Source organism: Octodon degus, unplaced genomic scaffold, assembly GCF_000260255.1.
Source record: "Octodon degus isolate 3935 unplaced genomic scaffold, OctDeg1.0 scaffold00004, whole genome shotgun sequence".
Lineage (NCBI taxonomy): Eukaryota > Metazoa > Chordata > Mammalia > Rodentia > Octodontidae > Octodon > Octodon degus.
This window is the reverse complement of record NW_004524580.1, coordinates 31,483,903-31,498,925: the sequence shown is the minus strand read 5'-3', so window position 1 is coordinate 31,498,925 and position 15,023 is coordinate 31,483,903. Positions and strand designations below refer to the sequence as shown.

General features: G+C 43.9%; 2 pseudogenes; one reads left to right on the top strand and one right to left on the bottom strand.

Annotated features, from left to right (window-relative positions):
- Positions 1-10,304, bottom strand: part of LOC105742468 — a 69,369-nt pseudogene extending 59,065 nt beyond the window's left edge.
- Positions 10,305-11,969: 1,665 nt separating this feature from the next.
- Positions 11,970-12,583, top strand: LOC101571904 (annotated as a pseudogene).
- The last annotated feature ends 2,440 nt before the right edge of the window (positions 12,584-15,023 follow it).

Genomic DNA, 15,023 nt, shown 5'->3' with positions numbered 1-15,023 from the left:
CCACATGCCAGCCAGCCCCGCCCCCTGGTGGGCTGAGCTGGCCACACACACACACACACACACACACACACACAAATAAATAAATTAAAAAAAAATAAAAGCTGCTAGAGAAAAGAAACAGATCACATTTAAAGGGAAACCCATCAGAATAATGGCAGATTTTTCTTCACAAATCATCAGGTTAAGAAGAGCATGGAGCAAAGTACTTCAAGTCTTGCAAGAAAACAAATTCCAACCCAGACTGATCTATCCTGCAAAACTGTCAAGTGTAATGGAGAAGTGAAATACTTCCATGACAAAGAACAACTAAAGAACTTCATGATGACATAGCCAGCCCTACACAGACTACTGAAAGATAGTCTAGAGAGGGATCAAAATGACCACAACTCCATGAATGAGAATGGAAAGAAACCACCCAATAGGGCAAATAATTAAACACAGGAGAAAAAGACGCACACAACAGAAATCTTTCAATTATTCTTTTGTATACAGCAGCAAAATATTTCTATCAGCATACTCTACAAATGAACTTCTCCTGCACCCTACGGGCCATGATTCTCTCTGGGTCTCCAGAGTGGGTATCAAGGAAATAGCAGTGGCTCAGTCCCACAAGTGACACCTGGGCACCAGTGAGCGTCATGGACACTGTCCACATCCACCACATCCTAGAAGTTTGTGCGATATCCTGTCCCCAAACTGTTAGAAGTGCTTTTCATGAAAACTTTTTCCTAGTTGGGGTTTTTGTATAGATTAACCTATTCAAAACACTATGTGAATACTCTGAATTGATCACAGGTTCTACATGTGATACACTACATTCTGGCCTCTTAGTTGAACTCAGAATTTAATTTTAATTTGGGAGTATTGTTTTGAAATATTTAATTTAATTTTTAATTAATTAATATTTAATTTTCTGACTATGGTTTAATTTTAATTTTTGTTTTATGATTTATATTGTATCTTTGACTTACAATGTACTTATAAGACATGGTATGATATTTTCTCCTAGTATTAGAAATTTTAAAAAGTATATTTTAATTTTCCACTGACTTTATATTAATTCTTGTCTTTCACACACACATGCACACACATACATATATATGAAAAAAATCCATATATAACCTGACATAAGATTGATAGCGTTTTGTGAAAATCTTCAATGACCTTTTAAATGGATTCACCTAATATAATTATATTTTAAATAGTCCTGCATAACTACCATTTTGAGAGTTCTTTATTTTTTTTATTTTTATTTTTATTTTTTTTGGTGGAACCGGGGATTGAACTCAGGCCCTTGCACTTGCCAGGGAAGCGCTTATTCCACTGTGCTATCTCCCCGGCCCAGAGCTCTTTATTCTTTATCCAGGACCATACAGAAACTTCTCTTGCCTTCTGGACTATGGTCTTTGCTATTTTCTATATGCCATGTCTAGAGGTATTAGAATATTTTGAGTTTTTATAACTGGAAAATATTTTACTTTTAGTTTTCAAAGGTATGTTTGCTAAGTATAAAATTCAATAAGGACAGATCTTTTTTTTTTTTCTTTTTAGTCCTTTGAATTAATAAGTTTAGTTTCTTTTTTCTTATCTTTTCTCTTTTTTGTATTTTAGGACAGGGTGTACAGGGTCTACAGGGTGTACAAGGTCTCACTGTATAGATCAGACTCGTAGTGATCCTTCTATTTATAGCTTTGCAAGTGCTGGGATTACAGGCACGTGCCGCCATACCCAGTATCAATTGCCTATGGCAGGCCCAGGGATTGAACTCCTGGCCCCTATGTCTGCCTAAGCAGGTGCTTTAATCTGCTGAACTATTTGGCTGGCCCCTTAGTAAGTCAGGTTTCTTACCCACTTGCTCTTTTTTTTTGAGTGTGGAATAATATGGTATTTAATTTTGTTCTTCCATAGCTAATATTGTTTTCTATGTATATGCTTTAATGATTTTTTTCCTTACAATTAGCTTGTAACAATTTCATTTTTGTGTATCTTGGTATGATTTTATTCATATTTTTTGTGCAAAAGGTTCATTTTTCTTGGAAATGTGGTGCTATAATTTTAGCTAAATTCTGAAATTTTAAATCTTTAAATATTTATTGCCTACCCCCTTCTACTTCGAGAATTCTAATTATGTGAATATAAGTTTCTTGATTTTAGCACAGAGTGAACTATTACATGACTAATCTGTAAATTCTTTCTTCTTCATATTTATTTTATTTTATTTTATTATATTTTGGCAGAACCGGGGATTGAACTCAGGCCCTTGCGCTTGCCAGGCAAGCGCTTATTCTACTAAGCCATCTCCCTGGCCCCTTCATGTTTATTTTAGACAATTTTTATTGTTATATTCATTTAAGTTTGTAAATAATTTTTTACAATGTGCAATCTATTATGAATCTCATGCTATGTATTCATTTCAGAAATATTTCTCTAAAATTCTAAAATTCTGTCTACGTCTTACATCTTTCACATCATCGTGGGGCCCATTTAGGGGAACCCTCTCACGATACTCTTGTTGATCTGCCATTTCCAGCTGATGATAATGTATCTGAATGGGCTTTGCAGCAAAGGCATCTATGCGTGAACTAATGAAGGATGTAAGCTTTTGAAAAATGCAAGGTCCTACCATGAGCAAGAGTAAGAGCAAAAAGAGGGGTGCCGATATGGGTACAAGGTAGGGGAACATTCCTTCCCATGGCGAGGAGAAGGGGTTGTCCGCAAGCTGTTGTCTCCGCTTGAGTAGTTGATCCTGAAGCTCCCGGAGTTTGTCTCGAACTATGCCTGATTTATCGGCATAAAAACAGCATCTTTCACTGTGCGCAGGAGTTCTTCTTTAGAGCCGTGAGTTTCCCAGTTCCCCAAGCCTCCTTCCAGGGAGCGGGGGCCGAATAGCAGGATGAGGCCCAGGAGCGATGACCAAGCCGCCGTCGTTGGCTGCAAGAGCCCTTTGCTTACCTGCGGACTGCTCTGCAGACCCCTGAGCCTGCGCACAACATGCTACTTGGATACAAGCGGTACTTGTACCTGAATGGGTGTCACACTATTTTAATTCCCACTACGATTTCCCTCTAAGTTCTTTGTGGAATTCGTGTTTTAGTCCTTGCTGGAGAGAATACTAATTTGTAGAAAAACGTAAGGCAAATTTCTGTCACTTCGCACTTTGTGTTTCAACCTCAAGCTACAAGCATCCTATGACAGTGGCTTTCCTGAATGACTATCCGCACACAGGTCCATCAGTTACGGTGATAATATATTAAGTAGCTCATCATGTTGGGAATTTCATGTGTTTGCATGCTCTGGAGTATTGGTTTTGATGCAGTAATTAGAAACACCCTTCTCCAGCTTTTGCCATATCAAGCTTCCCAGTCCTCTGTTGTCTCCGTAACCAAGCAGAAAGCTGACGTCAGCACCCGTGCACTGCTTTGTTATGTGTGACGTTAGCCAGCGCCCACGTAGCTAATACTAATTATACTTCATCTAAGTAAAATCACTGGTGAACTAAATCCCCACCCCCGAGTACAGCACTCCTATTCCTGCTGTAAAATGGAAATGGATAGCCCTTCTCTCTTCAGAAATAGACGGCCGTCACACCAGGCAAGCCACCAGTGAGAGAGCTCATTTTCTGTTCTGCTAGCAGATCGCCTCTTCCTAAGTGTGTTTTGCACAAACGACGTGGCCCACTGCTAGCAAGTAGGCAGTGTGGAAACCCGATATCTGTGGTTCATTTTTCCTGGCTGCTCCTCTGTAGCCCTGGAAGCCTTGATTTGCACTTCACTGAGGACCGAGCACGGAGGGATTCAGCACTGCTAGCTCAGATTCAAGGCGGTGTGCTGGGACGAATACAAAGCACAGCGCTGCATTCATTATCGCTTAATTATACAACCAGTTGGACTTTCAAAAGCATTTTCTTCCCCAAAGCAAAATCTGTGCCAGGTACTTTTGTTTTCTTGGAATGACATTTTCATATTTAAAAAAAATTTTTTTCCCCAAATCTTCCTGTTGCAAACTCTGGAACATTGTAATATCACTTTTTCTCCCTACCCCATGACCTCCTGCTCTGATCTGGAAACATAGGCCACTGTTCATTTTATTTCAGTTTAAGAAGTTGTTCCTAAATGCAGAACGGTAGCTAGAATTTTCGCCTTTTAAATGGTCAGGCAAAAAGATGATCCAACTCCGCCTGTGCTTCTCTCTTTTATCGCAAGTTTAAGAGTCAGTAAAGTAAAAATTGAGAACAATGCATCTTCATATCGGTGCAGGCTATGGTTTCCATCCTCAATCCCACTGATACTGGAGGATAATAATTCCTTGGTGCGGAACATGCATGCTTTATTAATTTTTGGCAGAACTGGGGATTGAACTCAGGTCCTTGCGCTTGCCAGGCTAGTGCTCATTCTACTGCGCCGTCTCCCCGGCCCCCTGGAGGATGTATTCTGATTAGAGGACGCTGAGCTGCGACCCGGGTCTGTATCTAGTAGCTGCTGGTGCCTCTTTCCCTCTTCCACCCTCCACCTGTGGGGATCAAGAAAGGGATGCCTCTAGAAATTGCCAGATATCTCCAGGGGGAGAAAATGATCTCTGACTGAGAACCACCCATCTAGAGCAACAAGGAACTGCAACACTAGTTACTCGTGCACAGTGGTTGTGGAGTCCTCTGCAGGTGCACCAGGGAGTCGTTTGTAGATGCGCGGTTCTTCGTTTGAAATTATCCGGTGGCTTCCTCATGGATCATCAGAGCCTTTGCCGCAGATCCGTCAGACAGATTGTACAGCATTCTCCGGGGAAACGTCTCAGAGCTTCTGCCCTTGCTGGCTCTCCAGCACCCGCGAGCCGTTGCTTCCATGGCAGGCAGAACTGTCCCACGGACAAAGTCAGCTCACCTCTTTCATCCCCAAGCCCCCAGTCATGCTCTCCTCCTTCTGATTTTGTCTCTCACCACTGGCCCCACTTACTCTGGCCTTCCCGCTAGTCCCAGGCCCTGCCGTGACCACGCACACCCCTGAGCATTCATCTTAGCCTTGCTCTTTGCTGTGGACACCTCATGCTGCCCAGTCTCCTGCTTTCCGCTAACTGCCACCTTTCCAGAAGGGGCTCCCCCTCAGCCGACCCCTCAGGCCTGATTCTCCCCATCTCACTTTGGTGTTCTCCCCAGTCATGCATCCGGGTACCTATTTGCCTACTTTCCTCCTCCGGAGTGGGGGCATCGCATGTCTGACAGCGTCCCTCGCTCATGGCTGTGTGACAGTGCCAACGTTCAACATGTGCCTCGTACACATCATTTATTTATGGAAGGACTGAATCTTCTTTCTATCAATACACTTAAAATAAATGGGACTTTGGAGCTCAGTCTTAATACTTTTCCTAAATTAGAGTTGCCTTTGTCCAAAGACCAGCCAAAGAGCAGCCTTGAGAAGAGAACCCTTTTCTAAACACGGGGTAAAATCTTATTGCTTTTGCTGGAGGAAGGGCTGGTCTCAGGACAGCTGGCTTTGTTAATCAGATGGTTATTTCTCTTGTATGGCTCAGGCAGAGGGGCTGTGTCTGTCCATTTAACTGGGGACTGGGTCAGTCCTTTCTGAAGGCTTTTTAAAAATATTTTTTATTTTTTATTTTTGAATTTTAGGGAAGAGTCTACAGGGTGTTCAATGTCTCATTACTAGATCGGACTCGTAGTGGTAGAAGGATTTTTTTTTTCCTCCTGTCTCCAGATGCCTTCAGGCATTTCTGGTTTGGCAAGAGTATCTGGGTTTGAACCACAGCATCCTGAGCCAGAATGCTTTGTTTAAGAAGGCACTTAAACAACTGAGCTAGTGGGCAGGCTCCCTCGGACTCGTAGTGATCCACCTCTTTACAGCCTCCCAAGAGCTGGGATTTCAGATATGTGCCACCACGCCCAGTCTCAATCGCTGTCTCAGCGTGTCCCTGGAGCAGGGCAGCATGGCAGGCTAGGGATCGAATCCCCAGTCCCTGAGCCTGCTTGCAGGCACTTTAATCCTCTGAGCTATTTGACCGGTCCTTTCAAGTCTTAAGAATCTCTCTCTCCTTTCTTTCTCTACTTTGCTTTTCAACTCCATTTTCTCAGGCCCTTGCGCTTGCCAGGGAAGAGCTTATTCCACTGAGCCATCTCCCCAGCTCTCTTTGCATGTGATGACAGAAACAGCGGAGTACAGCTTCAGGCTTGCCTCCTGCTGCCTTAGCAGGCCAGTGGAGAGAGTCTCTTGTCCTCTGCACTCTTGCAAGCACGGGGACTCTCCCTGGCCTAGCTGGGATCACAGGGGCCCTCTGCCCTGGTTGCTGTGCTGAGCAGTGGCCACTGACCATGGCGGGTGGTGAGGTGAGCTGGGTCTCCCTAAGAGAGGCCAGTTAATTCCCACCAGAAGAGAAAGCGCCGATGAGGCAGACAGCACCGCAGGCGTCTCCTGCCCTGGCAAGGACCTGTTCCGCCTCCAGCCCCAGGACAACGTCCTTACAAATTCCCCAGGCCTCACTTAAGGGCAGGTGACAAGGGCTATTTTGCCTAAATTCCTTGAAAGAAATCAAAATAATACTGGATACATAATGAGAGGAAGAACATTGAACTTACCAGACCTTCTCAGGCTCTACATTAGCGATAGGAATGAAAATAGGACCATTTAATAGGCAAGGTTCTAACCATAATTTTGTGGAACATATACTAACTATATTAAGATACATCATGATTCCTTTACCTAACCTTTCAGCCATTGCGGGGACCCAATTTAAGACCTTAATGAAGCTAGCAAGTTTTTTTATTTCTTGCTTAAATAACTTCATTGAGCTCTGAGTTTCATACAAAAAAGCTGTACGTATTGCCATATATGATCTGGTGAATTTGAAGACAAAAGCATTTGGATGAATGACATTCTTTTCCTACCCTGGTTCCTGCATTTGTTCTCTGGTTGTTTAACAAATTCAGAGTTTTACCTGCAAGCTTCTTAAGGTTAGCATGATCAACCTTGTCCCCTGGCCTTGTGGGAGAGGGTGGGATGGGAGCTCCAGCATCTCCCCAGGGTGACGCTGTAAGGCCTTCTCCCAGCTAGCTGGGAATGCCAGCAGCATGTGGTCCCTTAGTGGACCAGGGGCCTGGGTCTGACGCGCCTGAGCAGCACACCAGGGAGGCCTGCAGTGGGTGAGAGTGGGATTAAAGAAGGGCATAGACCCAAACCGAGGCCATTGAAGGGTCAAAGTATGAGATCACTGATTTCACACTGAAGCTTCCTGTTCTCAGTGTCCGTGATCTGGCCTCTTTAAGCCCCAGGTAGAAAGGATAAGGGCTCAGGGTCATGGTGCTGCTGTGATTTTATTACTGCACCCCAAGAGAATGATTGCTTCAGTGGGCTTTAAAAAAATTACATCTCCATGGCAGAACTCTGTGAGTTCAGAAAGTCAGAAGGTCTAAGATGAAACAGGACACAAGAATTGTTTTTCTGTCTATGGGAAGGAGAGAAAGCCTCCCTGTTAGGATTTTTGTATCTTGTATGTGGCAATACCTCAGAAAGCTAGCAAGGTCTCATTGCTCAGAATGGAAACTCAGAATAAAAATGGGAGTAGGTTTTTTGTTTTTTTTCTTACTGTAGACATGTTTAATAGCCAGGACCTGCTGTGCTTGGGCTTGGTTCAAGGTTAGAAATACACTGGGACTTACCATTTTTTCCATTGCTCCTATCATCTGTATCTTACACAAGGATGCTGTTTTAGTGGTTTGGTATTCAAGGGTTTCTGTAGGTGTTCAGACTTGACACAGGAGATGAGATTTATTTTTTGTTCCTTTGGAAAGGAGCAGATTTGGAGAATTTCATTCAGGGTCTCAATACGGTAGGGATTAATTTCAGAAGGGGCAAGACATTTAACATGCTCAATATTGCATGTTTTCCTTTGAGTCTTCAGTAGCACATTGGGTGACAGGAGCAGGAGGTATTTTAGGGTTCACTCCTACCGGATAGTGCAGATGGAGGGTGGAAGGAAGCCAGTGGGGTAAGATCAGGGAGCTGCCTTGCCAGCCCCTCACAAATACTCTCTCACACTGGCCTCAGGTGGGCTGCATTGAATACCATGTCGCTCACTTAGCCAGCTGCCTCCTGGGCATTGCTGGGCCTCAGTGTACCCATGTGTACAATGGGACCCACAATAGTGGCTGCCTCAGAGGGCCTTCGTGAGGGTTGATTAAAATATTGAATGCAAAACACTAAGAACCTGCCTGGCACACACACTTATAAATACTAGTTATTTATTTATTTATTTATTTATTTTTACTTCTTTTTGTAGATGAAGGAGCAGAGACCTGGAAAGGTCAATAATCAGCATGAAGTCAGGCAGTTGGCAAGGATTTGGAACCAGGTTGTTCCTTCTATGTTATGTGGCCTTAAAGGAATTTGTCATGTGGAAATGTACACATACTTGTAAGTAACGATAATTTCCAGCAATCAGTCAGCAGCTGATCAATCAGTCAATCAATCATCAGTCAATTGTTCAAGAGAAGAGTCTGTCTAGATGAGGAAATGAGGGCGTTTGGTAGGGGGCGCAGTTTTTCCTCAGGGGTGTACATCATTTTGATATTGATGTGCTCTTTAGACACGTGTCCTCCTATCACTGTGTTGCCAGTTACTAGTCGTGGCTTTTTAATTTAGCTGAGGACATTTTAAGGAGTTCGCCTTTTATTAGGATTGTGCGGTGCCTGATCTGATTTAAGTAGATATATATTTGAATTTGCTCTGACTACTCTGTGGAGCAGGGTGTTGGGGTGATGGGGGGTCTTGCCAGGAGCTGATGGTCCCTGTCATGTCCATGCTGGGCAGGAGGACAGGGGTGGAGAAGCCCAGGCCAGGAGCACAGGGTGCTGCAGGGGCAGGGTCTGGAGGCAGACGGGCTGTGATGAGGGAGGAGCTGAAGAGGGAGGTGACCAGCGACACAGCTTCCAGACCCTCCCAACGCGAAGTACCAGTTAGGGTGCGCCGAAGGATTCTGGTACCTTCTGAGTGACTTCCTTGTTCTAGGTGTAGGCACTTTCTGTATGTTGCTTACTGCTTTAAATATAATGCATCCTGCTCTAAGTCTTCCAAGAAAATCTAGAATTTTTTTGTCTGCTGATTTTTAAATATTGGCGAGTTCAGTATAAAGATTTAAGAAAGAACAGGATGAGCTAAAGAGAAGACATCTGTGGGCTGGATTTGGTTTGTAGCTTCCTGTCTGTGGTCTCCAGGCAGCATGGCACCCAACCCAGATGGCGCTGTTGTGCAGATTAGGAGAAGGCCTCCTCTTCCTACATCACCCTGTTGTCTAACTGAAGGGAAACTGTCACAGTGGGCAGGGGGATCAGGGCCGACCGCGGTGAAAACAGGAGCAGCACTGTTGGGCCACATGCATCCTGCACAACTTAGCAGCTCTTTCTTTGAGCAGAAGCCCACGTGGGAGGAAGTGACAGGAGCAGCACAGATGGGTGCCTCGGAGCTGTGGTGCTAATCTGTACTCACTCTTGCGAGTCGAGCGGGACAAATCTCCCAACTCTGTACCAACTAATGTCGTGGCAGCTTGAAGTCTGGGAGGATTTCCACCCAGGAGCCTGGCAAATGTTCCAGAGAAGAGCTGTATTTGACTCCAGCAATCACTTACTAAACATGTAGCAGAAGACCACTGGATCTTAAAAGTCAACCCTAGAATAACCTGCAAGGACTTTAGATGAGAAGGGAGAGAAGGGAGAGACAAGGAAGGCTTCAGCCTTCTGGAGATCCAGATGGGATCTCCTTTACGGTCCAGGAGGCTGCTTCTCTGTCTTGTTCACTATGCTCTGGATAGAGGGAAGAGAGGGGACAGCATCCTTTTCTTTCCATTTTGCTGCTTCTGGCCTTTGCTCCTCTGGCTTCCAGTAACTACTCATCTCCCTTTCATAATTTTGGTACATTGCTTAAACTCCATTATTATTATTAATAGTTTCATTTATGTATTTGGTACAGGGTCTCACTATGCAGCTTGGAGTCATAGCCATCCTCCTGCTTTCAGCTTCCCCAGTGCTGGGATTACAGGCGTGCACCACCTTGCCCAGTCTCGGTGACTGGCTCAGTGCACCTAGGGCAGGGCCAACACAGCATGTGAGACCAGGGATCAAAATCTGGTCCCTGCACTTGCCAAAGCAGGCACTTGTCCACTGAGCTATCTTGCCAGCCCTAAACTCTCTTATTTTGAGTACTGAGTAGAGTTGCCGTAGATTCATCCAGATGGGAGCTTTGGTTCTTTCCCCTTACCTTGCCATTGGCTACAACGCCTGCCAGCTTGCTGGGAGAGCTGATGTTCATGTAGATGATTTACGAAGCTTTTCAGCCTCAACACCTTGGGACTTGCTCAACACAACAATGCCCTGGACTGCAGAGCCAACTTAGGGATGGCTTTGTCTTTGAAGTGTGTTAGGATAATACAATTTCTGCAGGTTTTAGATAAGGATTAAATGACGTGATGTATGGAGAGTCTCTAACCAATGCCTGGCCTGTAATGAATGTGCAACCAAAGTTTCTTTCTTTGGCTTTTCTTGCCTTTTAAGGGCAAGAAAATATTTGCAAACCCTGGTTTCTCTTCCCCTTTCCTCTGAAGGATCACTTGAATTTGACATAAATGCTTGATACTTATGTAGTAAACCTTCTGCTAAGTGACATCCTTAGGAATCCATGTTCCTTCTAGCACCAGGGACTGCTGGCATCTGATATTGTTGGTGGCAATTGTGCTAACATGCACAGCACAATACCCACTCTTTTAATTACTGAATATTCTTGCAGAAAAGTGACACTGATTCTCAGCTGATTAATATTTATAGTCTTTACTTTTGGCTAACTGCCAGGTATCTTTATCATGTGAATTTCCCTGGCTTTGCTGTTCCTTTTGCTGCCACTCTTCCCTGTGATCATTTGTGTGTGCGTATCTTTGTTTTAACTGGTCCAAGGGTGTCATGGATTTCTTAAACCACAAGTCTTCTACCCACTGAAGGGATTTAAATTCGCAAATATATCTAATTGTAAGTGAGTTGTGATGAATGTCATTTATGTGACTTTTTGAAAAACACTTGAGTGTTTACATCTGAGAAAGTTTGGGTCATGATGCTGTTACAGGCTTATATTGGGTCCTCCCCCTCAAGCCTCAGACAGTCATAGGTAGAGCTTTTGGGAGGTGACTGTATCGTCGAATTGTGATACTCAGCCGTGTGATACTGGTGAGCTTGTAGCTTAGTGTGGTGCTGGGAGCTGACGCCTAGATGGAGGAAGTGGTCCCTGGGGGCGTGGCCTCGATGGGCCTGTGTCTCTCCTCCTCCCTTGGTGTCTCTCTCTCTGCTTCCTGCCACCATGCCAGGGACTGTTTATCCTCTGCCTTGCCCCTGTGCTGTGTAGCCCTGCTGACTATGGACTGAAATCTCCGCCAACTATGAGCCAAGATGAACCTGTCTTCCTTTAACTTGTGATTACTGGGTATTTTGTCTCATTGACAAGAAAATGACTATGATCATTTCTCAAACATTGGTTCCTGTGGGTCACAACAAAATGGATATTAGATGGATTACATCTGTGTCATCCTGTATGCCATCTTGCCATATGTTCCATTTGTTCAATTCGGACTGTAAAATCTACACCCTGATACCTGAGCCATCACTTAACCAGTCACTGCAAAAAGCAAAGCAAAGCAAAAAAAACCAAGTGGTGCATTTTCAAAAATAGTTCCAAATATGGGAATGTCAGTCTTAAGAACAATTACAATGCTTGCTACATATTGTGACTTAAAATTATCCAAATTCATGCATACCAGAGGTGAGATTATTTTCTCTGAAGCAGAAAGACTGTATATTTTAAAGAGTCTATCTTTCAAAAATCTCTTTAGCCATTGCAGTACATCGAGCTCCATAGAGGCAGCGTCGGGGCAAGTGACGGGCACTGGGCGACTCTGCACCTCGCTGAGGAAAACAAGTAAACACAGGCAGAGGAGATCCTAAGAAGCCAAGAGGCAAGATGTCATCATATGCATTCTTTGTGCAAACTTGCCAAGAGGAGCACAAGAGGCACCCAGATGCTTCCATTAACTTCTCAGAGTTTTCTAAGAAGTGCTCAGAGAGCTGGAAGACCATTTCTGCTAAAGAAAAATGAAAATTTGAAGACGTGGCAAAAGTGGACAAGGTTCATTATGAAAGAGAAATGAAAACTTACATTCCTCCTAAAGGAGAAACAGACAATAAGTTCAAGGATCCCAATGCGTCCAAGAGGCCTCCTTCGGCCTTCGTGTTCTGTTCTGAGTATGGCCCAAAAATCAAAGGAGAACATCGTGGCCTCTCCATTGGTGATGTCGCAAAGAAACGTGGAGAAATGTGGACTAACACTGCAGCAGATGACAAGCAGCCATAGGAGAAGGCTGCTGAGCTGAAGAAGTATGAGAAGAACATCGCTGCCTACCAGGCTGCAGGAAAACCTGACGCAGCAAAAAGGGAGTCGTCAAGACTGAAAAAAGTAAGAAAAAGAAGGAAGAGGAGGAAGATGAGGAAAATGAGGATGAAGAGGAAGAAGAAGATGAAGAAGAGGATGAGGAGGAGGAGGAAGAAGAGGATGATAATGAATAAGTTGGTTCTAGCCCAGTTTTTTTTTTTTTTTTCTGGTCTATAAATTATTTAACCCTTCTGTACACAAGTCACTCATTTTGAAGAAAAAAAAAATGAAATGTAAAGCTGTGTAAGATTTGTTTTTAAACTGTACAGTGTCTTTTTTTGGTATAGTTAACATACCATCGAATGTGTCTTTAGATATAGCTCTGTCCTGGTGATATTTTCAATAGCCACTAACCTTGCCTGGTATAGTACGGGGGTTGTAAATTGGCATAAAAATTTAAAGCAGGTTCTTGTTGGTGCACAGCTCAAATTAGTTATATATGGGGACGGTAGTTTTTCATCTTCAGTTGTGTCTGATGCAGCTTATATGAAATAATTGTTCTGTTAACTGAATACCACTCTGTAATTGCAAAAAAAACCCCAAAAAACAAAAAACAAAGAAAAAGTTGCAACTGTTTTGTTGACATTCTGAATGCTTCTAAGTAAATACAATTTTTTAAATTAAAAAAAATCTCTTTCTTTTCTATCACACTATCAGTGCCACCGATCACATTTAAATCCTGCTTGTTTTGCACTTAATCAGGTAAAATAGCACCCTAACTGCTTTGCAGGGTGTTAGTCTTATCCTTAAATTTTATTCTATTTGGGGTTCTTGCTGGATTCTGCTTAGGAAAAGTGCCCTGATCTTTTGAAACAGTACTAGTCCCCCAGCCATAGTCCACATTTTAAAAACTGAAAAAAAAAATCTTTTATTTATTCATTTGGTACAGGGTCTCACTATGCAGCTAGGACTCGTGATGATCCTCCTGTTTTAGCCTTCCCAGAGCTGGAACTACAGGCAGGTGCCACACACCTGGGATCTGTGGCTAGCACAGCACGCCTGAGAACCCAGGGCTGGTAGAGCATGTGGTACCAGGGATCGAACCCAGGCCCTTGTGCTTGCCAGGCAGGTGCTTAGACCGCTAAGCTCTCTCCCAGCCCCATAGTCCACATTTTTGACATCGTGGTCTGATCCTTTCCCAAGGCAGCCCTGAACTAGCATGCTACCTTTCTCTTTCTTCTCTCCGAAGTTTTATTCATACTGTGATATCTTAAAGCAACCTGTCCCCTGAAAGTGGCTCACTGAGGTTTAAGTGACAAAAAATTTGCATAAATGTAAGGGGCGCAAATATAAAAATTTGCTATGCATGTATACTCTGCAAAATGATGAACACACTCAAGCTAATTAGCACACCCATCACCTTACATAATTACCTTTTTCTGTGTTAGTCACGGCAGTGAGAAGGCTTCAGTCGTGCTGCCTCGGCACCTTTCAAGGATCTAGAGCAGTCTTTTTGGCTTTAATCTGGTTATTCACTGATAGGTGATCCCCACGAGCACAGGACAGTGCCCGTGGCCCCTTATATGGGAGGTGCTCAAGATTGTTTAATAAAATTTTTCATTTTTGTTGCAAAGCTAGCAGCTGTAGGAGTGGTGGCAGAGTGGACAAAGAACATTCTGTGTCCTCAGGGTGCAGCTATGCAAATCTGGGAGGTTGAGAGGTGGCACCACAGCACTTGCCACCTCTGGGTGTCAGTGACCTCGCCTGCAGATGAGATAGTTGGACCCTGTCTCCTCCCTTCTCCAAGTGGGATTGGTGCCGGGGTCCCTCGTAGGTGTAGATTAGAGCACAATTTCTCCCCACTTACAGCACAATTAAACCTAGCTTTGGGTGGTGCAGCTTCATTTTTGAAGAGGTTTACACACACACGCACACACGCACATACGCACGTGCACACACACACGCACATGCACATGCACACGCACACACACACACATGTTCACCCCCTGCAGCGAGCCACTGTTTTCCCTTAACATTTTAATGACAGGAAGACAATTACACTTAGTGGGCTATTTGCTACTTGCTGCACGGAAACAGTAAATCTTGGAAACCCTATTTAACCTGAAAGCTTCTTTGACTCACAGAGATTATGACCACAAGATTTTTCCCCAGAGCAGATGAATTTAGAACCAATATCACAAAGTCATATGTCGGTGTAACTTGAAGTAGAGGCTCTGCTAGAGCAAAGAAAACTCTCCAGAATATAGCAGGAGAGTAAATTTAAGGAAGTTAATGGACAATTTAGTAACTTCAACAGAACACTTGGTTTGAAGTCCCCCGTCGTCTGTTGGTCTGTCTGTCGGTCTGTCTGTCGGTCTGTTTGTCTCAGAGCTGCAGGAAGTAGTCCCTAAATGAAAGATCCGTGGTTTTTCAAGAATTACTAGACTCTGGATTGCGATCTCACAAGAAGGACGGGACTTCTTGACTGAGCCATGTTAAAAAACAAGCTGAGATTTTTATTTATGCAGCTGGCTCTATTTCAGAGGGGTGCAGCGCGGGCCTCCGGGGTGGACATGGGAGTATCTGCTCTGTGTTCACCCTGTTACTCTGCAGAGCAGA